At 42.8% G+C, this 20,566-nt stretch overlaps 4 non-coding genes across 4 annotated transcripts; 2 read left to right on the top strand and 2 right to left on the bottom strand.

Moving 5' to 3' along the window:
* The first annotated feature begins 1,498 nt into the window (after positions 1-1,498).
* Positions 1,499-1,580, top strand: trnal-aag (transfer RNA leucine (anticodon AAG)). The gene has a single exon. It is a non-coding gene; the product is annotated as a tRNA-Leu (tRNA).
* Positions 1,581-2,591: 1,011 nt separating this feature from the next.
* On the bottom strand, positions 2,592-2,665 carry trnat-agu (transfer RNA threonine (anticodon AGU)). Its single transcript has one exon. It is a non-coding gene; the product is annotated as a tRNA-Thr (tRNA).
* Positions 2,666-4,343: 1,678 nt separating this feature from the next.
* Positions 4,344-4,425, top strand: trnal-aag (transfer RNA leucine (anticodon AAG)). Its single transcript has one exon. It is a non-coding gene; the product is annotated as a tRNA-Leu (tRNA).
* Positions 4,426-5,405: 980 nt separating this feature from the next.
* trnat-agu (transfer RNA threonine (anticodon AGU)) lies at positions 5,406-5,479 on the bottom strand. The gene has a single exon. It is a non-coding gene; the product is annotated as a tRNA-Thr (tRNA).
* Positions 5,480-20,566: the final 15,087 nt, after the last annotated feature.

Raw genomic sequence — 20,566 nt, 5'->3', positions numbered from 1 at the left:
CTTTTCTTTGCGTTAAAAATTAATTCGAAACAATTGACACACAAACCCTTTGTCTTTTTTAGAGATTATATCTTTAAACAGACAAATGTATAAAATGTGTTTTTTTTTACCTAGAGATTTTGGACAGGGGCGATGTATTACTAGTAGAGGCTGCTGACTAACACTGTACTGTCTGGAGATCAGCTCCATTTGCAATAAAAAAACATGCGTAACAAAGCTGGAGAGCAGCTGAACTTGTGCTCAGTAGTCAGTATGGTGCTGAGGGTTCAATACTGGCGTTGTTGTATTAGCACAAGCTGCACAGGCTCTGAATCAGACCATTTCAATTAGTCTGATCAGTGCAGGACAAGTTAATGTAGAATTATTGCTTTGTCTGTCTCTTGTTTGTATATAAATGGATGTCTCTGATAACTTAATGTTAGTTTTTATTTTAGTTTTAGTTTTACGATGTAGGTCATGCGTTGATATATGACATGTCTCATTCCTGATTCAGCTCATGCTCCATAGGAGAGAAGAGATTCCTCCTGTTTCTCGTACAACAATATCAGAACAGAAGCCCATGTCACCCATCTCTGATTCAAGATCGAGTTGCATCTTCAACATTTTGTTTTTGTTTCTGATCATAATTTTCTTTAGTTATGATCGATATTGAACTTTTTCTAAGTAAAACAAAACTAATCAAACATGCAGGCAGATTTTTGAAAAGTATTAGGAGTTGACAGGGCGCTCCTTCGGAATAGTCGTCAGAAAATGTGAGAAAAGGAAAGTTACATAAACTCTCACACACAGCATTAAAGACTGGAATCTGATCATAAAAAAACTAGCTGTCTCCCCGTCGGTAATCAAACCCCGGTTTCCCGCATGAGAGGCAGGAACACAAACAACTTTACTAACTAGGAGCGCTTGCTAGCTATTAGGAGGCATTTACTCTTAAATATGTTACTGTTTTGGGTTTCGACTTTAATTTTCCCGATACCAGTTTTTTACAAAAGTAAAGGCACACGGTACATGTGTGGCACATCACGTCCGAGTTTAGTGACAACTACCTCAGAGATTGTAAGCTGGGTAGTTCAGACACTTTTTTTTAAAGGTTCAAGCAAACCCGAATACCTTTGTGTAATCGTTTTTCATAAAGTGTAATTGTATTATAGCATGTGCCCCTGACGATTTTCTTGATACGTTATATGTGCTCTTGTTTGTATTGTATGTAGTTTTGTTGTTCAAATAAAACGTAAAAGACACAACTTTCCGGATGCGGCTGCTGTAAAAATAAAATGACATCAAGGGTGCTGTACGCAGAGGTCTGAAACCTGCTCCACAGAAGATCTTTATCCAGAGGTGTTAAAGAAGTCGAGATCTCGCCATGAGAGGGGAAGCATCTCAGAAAAAGCAGGTGCAGTCGGTTCCACGGTCATAACGCCACTAAGTCGGGCGACAAGAGCAAAACCCACCCGGCTTCCTCCGGGCAAGTAATGAGACAAAGAAACAACACACAGCGGGTAGCGTGGCCGAGCGGTCTAAGGCGCTGGATTAAGGCTCCAGTCTCTTCGGGGGCGTGGGTTCGAATCCCACTGCTGCCAGGTGCTTCTGTCAAGACCCCCTTTCAGCTGGCTTCAGACGAAAGGGAGGGAACTGCTTTTTGGCAGTCTCTCGAGAAATTAAGCAAAGTGTTTAAAGATACTTTCTCAGCTTGACATCAAGGCACAAAACAAAAACCTTCTTGCGTCCTCTCAACCCAAAAGCGCTTTGCCACTTTTTGCGTTATGCAGGGAACGACATCTGCCCAGATCACTTTTGTGTCAATGCAAATCGTAGTGTGCCCTCCGTTTTAATGTTGGCTGTGCTGGCGTGCTGCTTCTGTCTGTGAAACTTGAATGTTCTGCTTCTTCACACCAAATCATCGGTGGGGGTTGAGCTTGTTAAATCTTTGCGCATAGCGCTCCTTTGGAAGTACTTTGTCCAAGTTCAAAAGCGATCGTGGGATTTACTTCATGCGTGCCAAAAAGCATGCCTCGCACGACAGATTTAAATGGGGAATGGAGCCTGCTTCTTGCTGTTTTTCCTGTGGTTGCAGTTACAAAGTTGATCGTGCTTTCACATTCTGTTAACAGTATTCACTGGCTGAGCTTTATCAGTTGGTTCGTAAAGGAATCTCTGCTTCGGTTCAGAAAAGTCATCTGTGGTGTGTTTTTTTCCGTGCCCATGGCAGTCTTTTAAAGCTGGTAGTAGTGGCGGCGAAGTTAATTTTTTATCCTCTTTAAAAGAATAAGGACGGGCTGGGGCGAGCTCCATTTACCACTCTTTCAGCTAACCGCCGAACTCCCGAACTGATTACACTGCAGAGCCACAGGCGCCTCGCTTTTCTCCATTCTCTGGGTCAGGGTGAAAAAAAACTTGCTGGTATTAGCTGGCCTGCTGGGAGCACCTCTTCTTCACTGATAAGCAAGATTTGTGTTTCATCTTTCTCAAGCTGTATAGATTTCTTTCAAAACAAGTTGTTCCAGAAAGGAAACGAACACTTGCATTCACCTGAATTAAAAGGCATGGGATTTGCCCGTAAGGATAAATTCTGTACAGTAAGACAGGAAGAAAGGCACCGCTGGGAATCGGACCCAGGACCTCCTGTTTACTAGACAGGTGCTTTAGCCAACTAAGCCACGGCGCCGGCAAAGTGATGTCCTTTGACAGCCACATGGACACGTCTCAACTGCTCTGAGACATCTGCATTCGGTGTGCACCGAGCCTGCTCGCCTTGCAAGTTTCCTCATTTACATGCGATAGCTCCACCACTAAGAGAAAGGATGAGAAATGGCTTTTATCTGGCACTTTTCATGTCAGAGGATCTCAATCTGCTTTCCGTGTACAAGAGGATGTCCAACTCATGTAGCTAAAGACGTAGACGACAGTGCTCCACTGAAATCTTGATCTCACAACCCTCGGCATGACTCCGCTGTGTTCTGCTTTAGACAAAGGGGGGAAAAGACTTCTTTCATCACACGTTTTGCACTGTTTACGGTGTTTGCAGTGCTCTTTCTTAAATGAAAACCAGGAATCGGCACCATATGAGGTGAGACTAGATAATATTGGAACAAGTAGCCTCGCCATTCCATGCGTGACGTGAGCAAAGTGTAATTCCTGTCTTTATAGTGTGCTTGTTAGAGACATAGCTGGCACCCAGAGCGCTTTAAATCCGGGAGTCAGCAGCCCAAGACAATAGAGTTTCCTTCGTCTATGTTTTTTGCGTGAAGGGGGAAACCATGCGTGTGCTGCAAACGATCTTAGTATCGAAGTGCCGTCCCACATAACCGATCCGAACAATCTGCTTTACAGAGGAGCACTGCCGGAGCTTATCGTTGGCAAACTGAAGACCAGGCTGACCTCTTCTGTGACTCTTGAACACTGAGTCTCAGGGTTGTGAATTCAAGCTCCACGCTGGCGGGAAATTCCATAGGTAATGATCACATTTTCTTGCATGCTAATCAAAAGAAATATTAAGAAACTTTTCCCGATACCAGTTTTTTACAAAAGTAAAGGCACACGGCACATGTGTGCCACATCACGTCCGAGTTGAGTGACAACTACCTCAGAGATTGTAAGCTGGGTAGTTTCAGATCAGATCACTTTTTGTATCAAAGGTTCAAGCAAACCCGAATACTTTTGCAAGAGACATTTCAGAATCCCAGTCAAATCCAGTACGATTGCTGAATCCTTTGAATTCGACTGAACTATAGCACAGATCTGCAGTCCACCATTAGACTACTGTGGGTGTGCTGTATAAGCCATACCGCCCAAAATAGTTCTAAAACAGGAGAAGCATCCTCGTTTAGGAATGTGGTATAAAGTGAAATGGTCTGGGAAGAGTCTTACGTTTGAACAGTTCAAAATAGACGTCAAGGGGTATTTACGGACTCTTTCGAAATGTAAGAACAAGCTGTGCGGACCTTATCTTTATTTACCTTGTGTAATCGTTTTTCATAAAGTGTAATTGTATTATAGCATGTGCCCGTGACGATTTTCTTGATACGTTATATGTGCTCTTGTTTGTATTGTATGTAGTTTTGTTGTTCAAATAAAACGTAAAAGACACAACTTTCCGGATGCGGCTGCTGTAAAAATAAAATGACATCAAGGGTGCTGTACGCAGAGGTCTGAAACCTGCTCCACAGAAGATCTTTATCCAGAGGTGTTAAAGAAGTCGAGATCTCGCCATGAGAGGGGAAGCATCTCAGAAAAAACAGGTGCAGTCGGTTCCACGGTCATAACGCCACTAAGTCGGGCGACAAGAGCAAAACCCACCCGGCTTCCTCCGGGCAAGTAATGAGACAAAGAAACAACACACAGCGGGTAGCGTAGCCGAGCGGTCTAAGGCGCTGGATTAAGGCTCCAGTCTCTTCAGGGGCGTGGGTTCGAATCCCACCGCTGCCGGGTGCTTCTGTCAAGACCCCCTTTCAGCTGGCTTCAGACAAAAGGGAGGGAACTGCTTTTTGGCAGTCTCTCGAGAAACTAAGCAAAGTGTTTAAAGATACTTTCTCAGCTTGACATCAAGGCACAAAACAAAAACCTTCTTGCGTCCTCTCAACCCAAAAGCGCTTTGCCACTTTTTGCGTTATGCAGGGAACGACGTCTGCCCAGATCACTTTTGTGTCAATGCAAATCGTAGTGTGCCCTCCGTTTTAATGTTGGCTGTGCTGGCGTGCTGCTTCTGTCTGTGAAACTTGAATGTTCTGCTTCTTCACACCAAATCATCGGCGGGGGTTGAGCTTGTTAAATCTTTGCGCATAGCGCTCCTTTGGAAGTACTTTGTCCAAGTTCAAAAGCATGCCTCGCACGACAGATTTAAATGGGGAATGGAGCCTGCTTCTTGCTGTTTTTCCTGTGGTTGCAGTTACAAAGTTGATCGTGCTTTCACATTCTGTTAACAGTATTCACTGGCTGAGCTTTATCAGTTGGTTCGTAAAGGAATCTCTGCTTCGGTTCCAGAAAAGTCATCTGTAGTGTGTTTTTTTCCGTGCCCATGGCAGTCTTTTAAAGCTGGTAGTAATGGCGGCGAAGTTAATTTTTTATCCTCTTTAAAAGAATAAGGACGGGCTGGGGCGAGCTCCATTTACCACTCTTTCAGCTAACCGCCAAACTCGCGAACTGATTACACTGCAGAGCCACAGGCGCCTCGCTTTTCTCCATTCTCTGGGTTAGGGTGAAAAAAAAACTTTGCTGGTATTAGCTGGCCTGCTGGGAGTACCTCTTCTTCATTGATAAGCAAGATTTGTGTTTCATCTTTCGCAAGCTGTATAGATTTCTTTCAAAACATGTTGTTCCAGAAAGGAAACGAACACTTGCATTCACCTGAATTAAAAGGCATGGGATTTGCCAATAAGGATAAATTCTGTACAGTAAGACAGGAAGAAAGGCACCGCTGGGAATCAGACCCAGGATCTCCTGTTTACTAGACAGGCGCTTTAGCCAACTAAGCCACGGCGCCGGCAAAGTGCTGTCCTTTGACAGCCACTTGGACACGTCTCAACTGCTCTGAGACATCTGCGTTCAGTGTGCACCAAGCCTGCTCGCCTTGCAAGTTGCCTCATTTACATGCGATAGCTCCACCACTAAGAGAAAGGATGAGAAATGGCTTTTATCTGGCACTTTTCATGTCAGAGGATCTCAATCTGCTTTCCGTGTACAAGAGGATGTCCAACTCATGTAGCTAAAGACGTAGACGACAGTGCTCCACTGAAATCTTGATCTCGCAACCCTCGGCATGACTCCGCTGTGTTCTGCTTTAGACAAAGGGGGGAAAAGACTTCTTTCATCACACGTTTTGCACTGTTTACGGTGTTTGCAGTGCTCTTTCTTAAATGAAAACCAGGAATCGGCACCATATGAGGTGAGACTAGATAATATTGGAACAAGTAGCCTCGCCATTCCATGCGTGACGTGAGCAAAGTGTAATTCCTGTCTTTATAGTGTGCTTGTTAGAGACATAGCTGGCACCCAGAGCGCTTTAAATCCGGGAGTCAGCAGCCCAAGACAAGAGAGTTTCCTTCGTCTATGTTTTTTGCGTGAAGGGGGAAACCATGCGTGTGCTGCAAACGATCTTAGTATCGAAGTGCCGTCCCACATAACCGATCCGAACAATCTGCTTTACAGAGGAGCACTGCCAGAGCTTATCGTTGGCAAACTGAAGACCAGGCTGACCTCTTCTGTGACTCTTGAACACTGAGTCTCATGGTTGTGAATTCAAACTCCACGCTGGTGGGAAATTCCATAGGTAATGATCACATTTTCTTGCATGCTTCTGTAGGGTTTGGGCATTTACTTGGACAATTATTAATTGTAGCAGTAAATCACAAAATTGATTCTTTTGATGGCTTAAGAATCCAACCATGCAATATAACTCAAACAACGCACACACTCAGGTACTAATACACGAGGATACATTTATTAATACATAGAATATGCATATAAACAGATCTTATCGAGAGGGTTATCAGAATACAAAAGGTATATATTCAGTCAGTTACAAAGAGTTACACATATCAAGAGGACATACGTTCAGTATATCATTCATTTAGACCGTTTCGTAATTGAACTTGGTTATAACTTCTACATTAGATACTCAAAACAAGTACATAACTCTGGTTGGGATAACAATTGAATTCTCGAGCAGTAATGCATTGAAGTTGAATACTCATCCAATCTCTGGGGATTCAGATCTCCTGCGGGCACAAAGAAACAGTTGCAGGCTGTTGCTGTCTAATCCGCACTCTCTGGCTCGGTGCCAGGCTGTGCTGTGCGGCTTGCGACGGTGCGCTGCTGATGCTCACTGACCGGCTAGTTAGTGTTGGCTTTAACTAGCAAAGTTTGCACACAGGAGAAAAGATGACTGTGAGTCCCAGCAAGTCAGGAAGAGGACCGGTTCGTTCCTGATGAAGAGCTAGTTCTGAATAGTGATTCAGCTGTCCACAGTTCCGACCTGTTCACGAGGCCTGCTGCTGGTGCTAACCTCAGGTGGATCCTCTGGTTACTCTCTGGCAACCTCCGCTCTAGACTCTTAGAACAAAGGAAAGTTCTGGCACTCGGACACACTGGCCGTTCCGTGGTTGTCCGGGCTGAGTCTCAGGATGGTCAGGAGGCGCGCTGCAAGAATGTCCTGCCCTTGGGAGCCTTCTGCTCCTGGGCCGTCCTGCCCTGGAATTCTCCTTTGAATTCCCTTTAGAAAAGTCCACAGAATTCTACACTAAAGGCTCTCTGTGTTGCCTGTTTTTACCTGGAGGAACTTCAGCTCGTTGATTGGCTGAAAGTTCCATGGGCATCAGAGTCCCACGTGGGTTATTCAGCCCTACCAGTCCCTGATTGGTTGATCAAGGTGAGATATGAGTCACTTACTCCTGACACTTACTAATGCAATCCAGATGTCCATCTGGCACTCCCTAGACAGATAGGCGCCAATGGATGCCCATTGATCATGATAGCCAGGCTTAGCTAAGTGCACCCCCCTTTGGGAGCTGTCCCTTATCAAAAGAAAACATCTTTAAATCAGCCTGCATGAATAGTTTCTCTGTGGCTGCACTACAGAGATGAACAGAGAGATGAGGCCTCATTTGGGAAAGCACTGAAACACTTAATTCTGTCTTATTAACAAGCATTGCCGCTACACTGGGATAGGACATTCCACACTGGAGTATTATTATTGAGAGACAGGATCACTGTCTGTTCCCCAGGCTGGGGCAGGAGATCCCACACTGTATCATTATTATTGAGAGACAGGCTCACTGTCTCTTCCTAAGGCTGGGAAAGGAGGTCACACCCTGTATTATTATTATTGAGAGACAGGTTCACCGTCTGTTCTTCAGGCTGGGGCAGGAGATCACATTGTATTATTATTTTTGAGAGACAAGCTCACTGAACAGGAGATGACACACTGTATTATTATTATTGAGATACAGCCTCAGTGCTCCCCAGGCTGGGTCAGGAGATCACACACTGATCTATTATTATTGAGAGACAAGCACACTTTTTGTTCCTCAGACTGGGACAGGACATCCTACACTGGATTATTATTATTATTGAGAGACAGGATCACTGTCTGTTCCTCAGGCTAAGAAAGGAGCTCACACACTGGATTATTATTATTGAGAGATAGGTTTACTCTCTGTTCCCCAGGCTGGGACAGGAGATCACACACTGTATTATTAATATTGAGAGGCAGGCTCACTGTCTCTTCCTCAGGCTGGGACAGGAGGTAACACACTGTATTATTATTACTACTGAGATACAGGCTCACTGTCTGTTCCTCAGACTGGGACACGAGATCACACACTGTATTTTTATTATTGAGAGACAAGCTCACTTTTCCTCAGGCTGGGACTGGAGATCACACACTGTTCTATTATTATTGAGAGACATGCTCACTGTTTGTTCCCTAGACTGGGACATTCCACACTGGATTATTATTATTGAGAGATAGGTTTACTGTCTGTTCCCCAGGCTGGGACAGGAGATCACACACTGTATTATTATTATTGAGAGACAGGTTCACTGTCTGTTCCTCAGGCTGGGACAGGAGATCACACACTGGATTATTATTATTGAGAGACAGGTTCACTGTCTGTTCCTCAGGCTGGGACAGGAGATCACACACTGGATTATTATTATTGAGAGACAAGCTCACTGTTCCTCAGGCTGGGACAGGAGATCACATTGTATTATTATTATTGACAGATAAACTCACTGTTCCTCACTGTAATTATTATTGAGAGTCTGGCTCCCTGTTCCCCAAGCTGGGACAGGAGGTCACACACTGTATTATTATTATTGAGAGACAGGCTCGCTGTCTGTTCCTCAGGCTGGGACACGAGATCACACACTTTATTATTATTATTGAGAGACAGGCTCACTGTTTGTTCCTCAGGCTGGGACTGGAGATCACACACTGTTCTATTATTATTGAGAAACAGGCTCGCTGTCTGCTCCTCAGGCTGGGACAGGAGATCACACACTGTATTATTATTATTGAGAGACAGGGTCACTGTCTGTTCTTCAGGCTGGGATAGGAGATCACGCACTGTATTATTATAATTGAGAGACAGGCTCGGTGTCTGTTCCTCAGGCTGGGACAGGAGATCACACACTTTATTATTATTATTGAGAGACAGGCTCACTGTTTGTTCCTCAGGCTGGGACTTGAGATCACACACTGTTCTATTATTATTGAGAAACAGGCTCGCTGTCTGCTCCTCAGGCTGGGACAGGAGATCACACACTGTATTATTATTATTGAGAGACAGGTTTGGTGTCTGCTCCTCAGGCTGGGACAGGAGATCACACACTGTTGTAGTGTGCTCTCACGAGGCACCAGTTCTGTAGGGGTTTGGGCATTTACTGGGACAATTATTAATTGTGGCAGTTAATCACAGAATTGATTCTTTTAATGGTCTCAGAATCCAACCATTCTCGCAGTGTGCCTCCTGACCATCCTGAGACTCAGCCTGGACCACCACGGAACGGCCAGTGTGTCCAAGTGCCAGAACTTTCCTTTGTTCTAAGAGTCGAGAGCGGAGGTTGCCAGAGAGTAACCAGAGGATACACCCGAGGTTAGCACCAGCAGCAGGCCTCGTGAGAAGGTCAGAACTGTGGACAGCTGAATCACTATTCAGAACTAGCGCTTCATCAGGAACGAACTGGTCGTCTTCCTGACCTGCTGGGACTCACAGTCATCTTTTCTCCTGTGCACAAACTTCGCTAGTTTCAGCCAAAACTAACTAGCCAGTATTCAGAGAGCATCAGCAGCGCACCGTCACAAGCCGCACAGCACAGCCTGGCACGGAGCCAGAGAGTGCGGATTGGACAGCAACAAGCCTGCATTTGCTTGTGCCCGCAGGAGATCTGAATCCCCAGAGATCGGATGAGTATTCAACTTCACTGCATTACTGCTCCAGAATTCTATTGTTATCCCAACCAGTTGATATCAATTTAATTCCTAAGAGTTATGTACTTGTTTTGAGTATCTAATGCAGAAGTTGTAACCAAGTTAAATTACGAAACGGTCTAAATGAATGATATACCGAACGTATGTCCTCTTGATATGTGTAACTCTTTGTAACTGAATGAATATATATCTTTTGTATTCTGATAACCCTTACGATAAGATCTGTTTGGTTTACATGCATATTATATATATTAATGAATGTATCCTCATGTATTAGTACCTGTGTGTGCGTTGTTTGAGTTGGTTGCATTTGGGAAAGCACAGCAACACTTAATTCTGTCTTATTAACAAGCATTGCCGCTACAATTAGTAGGAAGAAAGATACAATGTTTTGAAAATGTAATATGTTTTAAAGGATTAAAGGGAAAAGAAATACTTTATATACGCAAACTAATTCAACTGAGCTCCTCTAAACTGAAGAATTGCCAAAGCACAATGTATCAATTTGGGTGACACTGGGGGGAAAGGATCACAACATTGAAAACCACAACGCTTATTTTCAACAGCAAAATTTGTGCTTGAAAATATTTGACAAAAAAAGGAATATTACACGCACGGAAACCAATATTTACCACTAGGGTAGAATGCAGCATAGAACAGTTGGATAGAAGGTTAGTGTAACTCTATAGTGCATCACAGAGGTCAGTCTCTTCCCCCTCTTTATGCAGGCTGACTTGTTCACAGTGAACTGTCCTCCAGCGATAGTCAGCTGTAATCACTGACGCAGACCTGATGTTAATACTCTGACAGCATCTTGGCTGATTTGGTTAAAGTGTATTCCTATTAAACAGGAGATTCTGCGTTCAAATCCCACCAGTGTCTTTCTTCCTGTCTTGTCTTACAAAATGTATCACTATGGATGATTACATGCAGCTTGATTTTGTTTAATGCAAGTTTTCATTCCCTTTCTGATGTCTCTCTCTACAGTAATTTTTAAAAGTACTAATCGGGATGGATTACTGTACATATCCTCAGTTAAGGGGAATATATAAGTAGTGACTATCCAAATTGCATTTTTGTGTGAAACACATTTCAGAAAATCGAAAACCAATTTTCAAAACTCACAAGTTCACTTTCACTTTATGCATATTTACCACAACCTTGCCTTCTGATCATAAAAAGTCTTAATTTTAATATAGCAGTTTTAAATGGGACATTCAGAACATGACATATGAGAATATATGGTTAACCGAGGATGAGCAAAGGATGATCGCACTTTCTGCTTATTGCTATGAACCTACCCCTGGTTATAAAAATGTCTCAAAATTCTGACACTGAGGTGTGAGACACAATGTAACAGGCTCTTATAATCCCGAAATACAAGAAATTTTACTGTAGCGTTTTATAAATTTGACCCTGTGAACATTGCATGTCCCTCCTTCCTCCTTACCAAAACATCTCATTTGTTTGTTACGTACATTTGTAATTACAACACTTCACTGTTTCATTTATGAGTTGTGACATTGTGAACATGGCATGTTAAACTATATAGAAAATCTAGATCAGAACAGGCTAAATGCAATTCCTAGTGATTTATCATTTTCTTACTTTCTAAATGAAAAAAATATTTTTTCAGTGATTATGACACTTCAGTATGACATAAAACATGCTTCAATGACAGAATAAATAATAATAATAATAATAAATAAGCATGGAAAAAATACCCAAAGTGGACATTCATAGTTGTGATTATAGAATGTTAGATATCGGGTGGGTAGCTGCGTCAGCATGCGTAGGCTGCAAAGGAACAAGTAAAGGACTATTCCAGCTGAAAAGAGAAGAAAAGAATCACAATGTTTCGGCTGTGGAGCCTTCTTCAGGTGTGAGATAGACAGGGCAGTAAGCAAAGATAATTTTATTTTTATCTTTGCTGAGTGCAGTTTATCGCTGATGACAACATCGAAGACATTAAGGAGTTTTTAAGGCTAACAGCTCCACATCAACTTCCTTTCATAACTAACCTCATCAGATCCTTCAACTCCCAAGTCTTCCAGTTTCTCACTTCAGAGAAGGATAAAAAAACTCAAAATCCTCTACAGAGAAAAACCATCAACACCCTTATCACCTCCACCAATCCTAACCTTGGTGTTACTACACCCTCTGACCTTTCCCTTTCACCCCTTTGCATCCTCAGCTAACATATTTTAATAGTACAACAAAATTACAATAGATTGTACAGTATTTATGTTTAAAATTAAAGTAAATGTGTCAAAATATCGAAGTCCAAATGGACGTGCTAATGTAACAATGCTTGCAATTTCCTTAATAAATCTGCATTGTATTTTTAAAATATTTCAGCAGAGGATGCAACGGGGGTATAAATGACGACTCGACTTTTTCTTGGGTGAATATGGTTTTCTGGGAGTTGCGACGTTGGGCATACAGTAACTGGACATTTCCCGGTGATTCTGACACGTGTTAAGCACTCGCATTTCCTGCAAATATTAAAATGGTAAAGGTTTCGCTGAGAAATCCAATCGACCTTTGCGAAGACAATGTTTACATCGCAAAAGAAACCCGTCCCTGGGTGGACTCAATCACCAACCTTTCAGTTAACAACCGAACACGCCACACAGACGGAATGGTGGGTCCGTGTCTTGCATCACAACTTTCCAGTTAAAAAAAAAACTTTTTTTGCCAGCTGGTAATATTTCTTCTGCACTGATAATCAAGAATTGAATTTCATTTCTCGCAAGCTGTGTGAATTTCTTGAAATACAAGTTTCCCAGAAAGGGAATGAATACATGCATTTAACGAAATCAAGCCCTTTGTGACAGTCTGAAATGGTACGTTATGATAGAAGAAGATAGGAAAAAAACATGACTGGGATTTTAAGATACGTGACCTACGGTACCAGACCGGGGTAAAGTTAGCTTGAAGTTCGAAAACGATTTTGGCACGCCTGTAGCGTTTACACGAAACCTCTAAGAATCGCGAGAATACTTGTGTATAAAACACATTGTGAATGCTTTCTCAGCCTTTACTTTTTCATTTATATGACGTTTTTTGGACCAAGCACGAATATTCTTTTGTCCATATCTTTGCAACGGAAGCACAGAACGCCTTCAAACCAAATACATTTTAAAGACCACGACATGTGGATATTTCCACAGCCTCTACATCAAAGTATCAGTGAGCTAATTATCTTTTTTTAAACCTCCGGTTTTTCATCGATGCGTAATTACGCACTAACTGGAACCCGGGGGACCGCTGCATACACAAGTTCACAACGCGAGAAATACTGTTCAATACGGCTTCATGCGAAAAACCCGTATATGACCATAGGCAACAGAATAGCGCAGTCTCCAATTACTCAGACTGTAAGCACGCAAATAAAGCTTTGTCTGAATTCTGAAACCCTTCCTTTACGTCCTGTTTTCATTCAGGTAAGAGTCAACTATATGCACAATACTACTGACAGCAGGAAGACTAAAATATTCTTTACTCAGCAGCTAATTAAAAACAGCTCCCATGATGTTCAAACCGATTTTTTACACAGAACACTGACACAGCTTTGCGTTCTGAATCTCTTTTTCTCGTGCGTTTATTTAATGTGGCACAATGCACTGGGATAGGGGTATTCTGTTCACAAATCAATAACATTTAAACCACAGCACCCACAATGCTGCAAGTAAGTGTTTTGCACGCTAAGCAGAGAGCGATGTCTTCCTCGTTAGTATAGTGGCAAGTATCCCCACCTGCTACGCGGGAGACCAGGGTACATCAGGACATGCATTGAAGTGAAAGCAGGAAGCGCTGCGACATTCACTGTGCAGATCCCGCCACACTAAGAGGTGAGTGGGTCTGTTCGATCACAGCGCTAGGCAAATCCCCAAACAGTGTGCGTGGCAACAAACGAAACGGGCCTGTTTCCGCCCGGTTTCGATCCGGGGAAATAGGGCCCAGTAGTGGCGGGATCTGTACAGTGCATGTCGCAGCGCTTCAATGTGCTTCCTGATGTCCTACCCCGTAAAAAGAAATGACAGCGTCCGCAGCAACAACAGCTCAAGTCTCTGCACAGGAGCTAACCTGCCCCCATCTCCTCTGCTCTGCGGCTCCTGCAAAGTGGAGTCCTGCCTGGAGCCATGTTTGCAGGCGGCGGCTCCCCGCGCTCTGTCTGTGCATCGTGTCCAAGAGCTCCTGGGAGGAAGAGAGAGCCCTCCCACTCGGGGGCTTTTCCACGGTCTGTGTGGGGAGGGGCGGGTGTGTCCAGTAGCTTATCGAGCATGTTGTGTATCTTAATAAAGAGCCTTTCTTATATGATTTACACTATTTTATTAACTACACAAATCACGCTCTCACACCATATGTTCCCGCCTTCTACTCTCTCGTTCTGTTGTCTCGCGATGTCTATACACTATACTACATCCCTTCATTTTGTATGCGTACTCCTCATGATGTCTATGGATATCTTTTGTCTTTTGAATGTCCCTTGGCTCTTCTTCTTTCTTTTCCAAGTTTGGTAGTTTAGTCCAGATATCACGCCCAAAGATAAGATTAGCTGGGGTTTCTCCAGATGCCCTGTGTGTCAGCAGAATCTTAGGGAGTTCCTCTCTCTCTTTTTTCCTTCTGTCACAGCTGCTCTTAAGGCCTTTTTCAGGTATCTGTGAAATCTTTCAATTTTGCCATTACATCTCGGATAGTAAGGTGATGCACGGATGTGTTTAATTCCACAATTAGTCAGAAATGATTCAAACAACTGTCCTATGAATTGCCTGTCATTATCTATTACTACCTCTAGTGGATAAACAAATTGTGCAAAGATGTTCATCAGCTCTCTAATAACTGTGGCTGAAGATATGTCTGATACAACAACCGCCTCAGGTTAAGAAGTATAATAGTCTATGACAGTCAATATGTATTAATTCTGAATGGGACCTACCAGGGCAATGCCCAATTTTGTCAAAGGCCTTGGTGGTAATTCAAGTGGTTGGAGAGGTTGATCCTCCTGCTGTGGCGGATTCAACACACAAGTGGAACAATTCCTGATTAGTCTTTCAACATCACTGTCCATGTTGGGCCAGTAAAAGTTGCTTCTCAGGTACTGTTTTGTACAAACTACACCGTGATGTGTCTCATGTGCTATTTTCAGTGCTTGTCCGATTTTTGTTTTCGGTAACACAATCCTCTGTCCTCTTAAAAGCAGTCCATCATATGTAGATAACTCCAACTTACACCTGTGGTATGGCTGCAGTTCGTCTGGAATTGGGTTAGGCCATTGTCCTTTTTCCACTATGGACATCAACAATTTCAATGTGTCATCTTCGTTTGTTGCTTGTTTAAGTTCCTCAAGTGTCAGTGCATGCAGTTCATAAGTGCTGATTGAAAGCACTCTATCAACATAGGTGTCTTCATAACCAGTGTCTTCTGTGTCTGGTAAAGGAAGACGTGACAATGAGTCTGCGACATTGGTTTTCCCTACTATGTGTTCAATTTTGTAATCATAAGGCCATAATCTCAATCCAAGTCTTTGTATCCTGGGTGGTAACAATGTTGCCTTTTTGGGATTGAACATATAAATGAGGGGTTTATGATCCATATGAAATATGAACTTGCCTCCCCATAAATATGTCCTAAAATGTTCCACTGCCCAAACACAACCCAAGGCTTCACGCTCTATTTGTGAGTAATGCCTTTCTGTTGGGGTAAGTGAGCGACTTGCATATGCCACTGGTTTGTTCTGTCCATCTTCTTGTCTTTGTAGCAATACTGCTCCAAGTCCTACAGGATTCGCGTCACTGATCACTACTGTTGACGCATCTAGTTTGAAGTATGCCAGACATGGTTCAGTTACAAGTGCTCTTTTCAACTCGGCAATGGCTTTCTCAGTTTCCGATGTCCATTCCCACTTCTGTCCTTTCCTCGTTAGTTTTCTAAGGGTTCTGATATATCTGCATAACTAGGAATTAATTTAATCAAAAATCCACAAGTGCCTAAGAACAAGTGCAGAAGCGCAACATTCTCAGGTCTCGGTGCACTGCAAACAGCTCTCACCTTTTTCGGGTCTGGTTTTATTTCTTCTGCAGTGACCAAATGTCCCAGTATCTTGATCTCTTTTAGGCCAAAGATGCACTTATCTTTATTTAAAGTTAAGCCTCTGTCTTGGAATCTTTGGAATACTTGCCTGAGCCTCTGTTCAAGTTGTTCTTCATTTTCCGCATGTACTACAACATCATCCATATACCATACAACACCTGGCATTTCACACAACATCGAGTCCATAGCCTTCTGATAGGCCTCTGGGGCACTAGACAAGCCATAAGGAACTACTCTGAAATGGTAACAACCCCTGTGTGTGGTGAAGGTAGCAAGGTGTCTTGATGCCAGGGCCAACTCAACTTGCCAGAATCCTTTTCGAACATCTAACTTTGCAAAAACTTTGGCTCCTTGCACTGCTTGCAATATGCTGTCAACCGTTGGTACTAGATGTCTCTCTCTGATTACTGCTTTATTCACTTCTCACAGATCCACACACAGTCTCACATCATTGGTGTCTTTTTAGGTATTATCAGAATATTTTAGATCCATCTGCACCTTGATTCACTTCTTCAATAATTCCATCATCCAGGATTTTATCTAACTCCTGATTAACAGCTTCTATCACTGGACAGGGTACTCGTCTCAGACTTTGAGCTACTGGCAAAACTTTCTCATCTACTGTAACCTTGATCTGTCCTAAACCTTTAAAGAGTGACTCATATTCCTGTGCTAACTGCTGAAACCTCTCTGAGGACTGGTCAACCACATTGACAGTGTCTCTTACATTCAGAATCTTCAGATCAAAACATGCTTTTCTTCCCAACAACTGTTCTACATGTCCTTCAGTTCCATAGGCTTTGTCCTTTATAACATTTTCCTACCATTTCAGCTGTGCCTCAAAGTAGCCAACACACTGAAGTGGACTAATTTGTGCATAGGCATAGCATTTCTTATTAGTCTGCTTAAGTTTAGTTCTGTGTGCAAACACTTTCTTGAAACGTTCTACTCCAATGAGGTTTCTTCCACTTCCTGTATCTATCACCATTTTTATCTCTTGGCCATTTATTTGAACAGTTTCTTTACCTTCAGGGTCAATGGAATAAACAAATTAATCTGAGTCTGAAGAAGGTTCTTGAACTGCGCTCACTGGTTTATCCGTTTTTTTAAGCTTTGTCCCTTCCTTATTTGTATTAACTTTCTTTTCTTTTTGGAAACTGATTTTCTTTCTAAACACTCTGGTGCATAATGACCTGTTTTCTTACAGTGTAGACATTTTGTTACTTCTGCTTCGCATTCATCTGCTTTGTGCGTTGGTAGTCCGCACCTCTAATGTCAGTTATGTAATGTCAGCCATCCCCTATTCTTCTATGTCTGTAACTTGACTGCGTCCTGCTGCTCAGCTTTTGTTTCTAAAGTTTGAGAGAGCAACCCGTTCAATGTTTCTTTTGAAGTAAACATGACTCTCTCTAGCTTTGTCACTGTGGTTAGAAAGCATTTTTTTGATTCTGCTTGAGCTGCTTCATAAATTCTAGCAACTGTAAGAGCTCTTTCTAAAGTCGATCTCTTAACATGTCAGCTTCCAATCCTTCAAAGTCACATGATTTGGCCAGTTCTCTTGGTGCATTTACAAAAGCATCAACAGACTCGTCCTGAGACTGAGATCTTGTCACAACCGCCAGCCAGCCCAGATAAACTAACCAGTGCCAGCAGCAGTTTGAAAATAACAATTGAGTCTTCTCTTAGAGAGCTCTACCTCGCCTTTCTTTGTACCTCGCTTACTATACTTCTCCTGGTTTCTGAACTATCCTTTTGGCCCTTGACCTTGAACCTTGCCTACTGATTTGGATTGTAATATTCTTGTAGCGGCGAGGCTTATTAATAAGGCAGAATTAAGTGTTTCTGAGCTTTCCCAAATAAGGCCCCATTTCTCTGTTCATCTCTGTGGTGCAGCCACAGAGAAACTATTCATGCAGGCTGATTTAAGGTTCCTTTGATAAAGGACAGCTCCCAAAGGGGGATGCACTTAGCTAAGCCTGCCTATCATGATCAATGGTCATCTATTGGCGCGTATCTGTCTAGGGAGTGCCAGATGGACATCTGGACTGCATTACTAAGTGTCAGGAGTAAGTTACTCATATCTCACCTTGATCAACCAATCAGGGACTGGTAGGGCCGAGTAACCCACGTGGGACTCTGATGCCCATGGAACTTTCAGCCAATGAATGAGCTGAAGTTCCTCCAGGTAAAAACAGGCAACACAGAGAGCCTGGGAGATTCAGAGGGGGATTCTGTGAGAATTCTGTGGACTTTTCTAAAGGGAATTCAAAAGAGAAATCCAGGGCAGGACGGCCCAGGAGCAGAAGGCTCCCAAGGGCAGGACATTCTCACAGCGCGCCTCCTGACCATCCTGAGACTCAGCCCGGACAACCACGGAACGGCCAGTGTGTCCGAGTGCCAGAACTTTCCTTTGTTCTAAGAGTCTAGAGCGGAGGTTGCAAGAGAGTAACCAGAGGATCCACCCAAGGTTAGCATCAGCAGCAGGCCTCGTGAACAGGTCGGAACTGTGGACAGCTGAATCACTATTCAGAACTAGCTCTTCATCAGGAACGAACCGGTCCTCTTCCTGACTTGCTGGGACCCACAGTCATCTTTTCTCCTGTGCACAAACTTTGCTAGTTAAAGCCAACACTAACTAGCCAGTCAGTGAGCATCTGCAGTGCACCGTCGCAAGCCGCACAGCACAGCCTGGCACCGAGCCAGAGAGCGCGGATTGGACAGCAACAGCCTGCAACTGTTTCTTTGTGCCCACAGGAGCTCTGAATCCCCAGAGATTGGATGAGTATTCAACTTCAATGCATTACTGCTTGAGAATTCAATTGTTATCCCAACCAGTTGATATCAATTTAATTCCTAAGAGTTATATACTTGTTTTGAGTATCTAATGTAGAAGTTATAACCAAGTTCATTTATGAAACAGTCTTAATGAATGATATACTGAACGTATGTCCTCTTGATATATGTAACTCTTTGTAACTGACTGAATATATACCTTTTGTATTCTGATAACCCTCTCGGTAAGATCTGTTAGTTTTACATGCATATTCTATGTATTAATAAATGTATCCTCGTGTATTAGTACCTGTGTGTGTGCGTTGTTTGAGTTATGTCGCATGGTTGGATTCTAAAGCCATCAAAAGAATCAATTTTGTGATTTACTGCTACAATTAATAATTGTCACAGTAAATGCCCAAACCCTACAGAACTGGTGCCTTCAGAGAGCCACTACCATTACATTTTGGCTATGTACATTCTCTTCTGATCTCCTGGATTTTGAACTACCTTTCGACCACGATCTCGCCTGACGTTTTGGATTGTACGCCTGTTTTGATATCTACCTGGTCCTGCGTCTGCATACGATCTGCATACCTATTCGTGGGGGATTCCTTACAGATCCTTGTCTAAATTTATGCTATTCCAAAACCACATTTCTCTGCAGTGTAAAGTAAGCGTCTAAGGCAGCTACAGTCTGTTCATATGTACCTTTTTCTCCACAGAGGTTGGCGAAAATCCACTGCACAGGATTACAGTGCAGTAAGGTAGCATGATTCACGGCATCTGGAGCTCCTATAGATCCACTGGCTATTTAAAAAAATCTGTACGCCTCCATCCACATCTTGTATTCCGTATTCAAATCCGGAGCTCAAGGTTCAGTGGAAGCAGTGGAGAAAGCTGGGCATGACCAAGGGTTCTTGGCGTGGCTGCCTTATCTTCCATGGCGCAGCTAAACCAACAGTCCGAAAATTCAAAAGTGTGGTTCCACCAGCAAGAGAACTAGAATCTGCAGTGTTCTGCTTGCTTTGAGTTCGTCAAGCACTCGTTTCTCGTCGCCATAAATGTTGTGTATCTTAATAAAGAACCATTCTCATATTCTTTTGACTGTTTTATTAACTACACAAATCACACCCTTATGCAACATTCCCACTTTCCACTCTCTCTTTCTGTTGTCTTATGATGTTTACTCATTATATTTCACAGAAGATGTTCATCATGAGACTCAATACATTCCTGTGTTTTCTTCGTGCGTGGACGAGTGAATATTTGAGGTGCAAATGTCAAAAATCAAAATCCTCTGCTATTAATGTCGCTTTTTTTCATAGTTTCTTGAAACTTAAGGGTTAAAATTAAGGTAAACATGCCAAAATACCAAAATACATCTGTACAGTGCTAACCTTATAATAGTAACTTAGTAATGCTTGTCAAGTTCTTCAACAAATCTGAATATAAAGAGGGTTAAGGACAATGTTTATATCAAAATCCCAGAAGTGCCTCTCTTGGTAGGTTTGATCCACCTACCTTTCGGTTAACACTCAAACATACTAACTGATTACGCCTTAGAGACTCATGCACGTGACAACCAGAATTGAATTTCATCTTCCTCAATGTGTATGAATTTTTGTGATTGTCCAAAATGTCACATTCAACACAACCAGACAGGAAGAAAGGCACCAGTGGGATTCAAACCCAGAACCTTCTGTTTAGTAGATGGGTGCTGTAACCAACTAAGCCAAGGCACCAGAAGAGCCTTCTCCTTATACAGCCCCT

The sequence above is a fragment of the Lepisosteus oculatus genome, chromosome 14 (assembly GCF_040954835.1).
Source record: "Lepisosteus oculatus isolate fLepOcu1 chromosome 14, fLepOcu1.hap2, whole genome shotgun sequence".
NCBI lineage: Eukaryota > Metazoa > Chordata > Actinopteri > Semionotiformes > Lepisosteidae > Lepisosteus > Lepisosteus oculatus.
The sequence above is the reverse complement of the archived record's forward strand: the minus strand, read 5'-3'. Positions and strand labels throughout refer to the sequence as shown.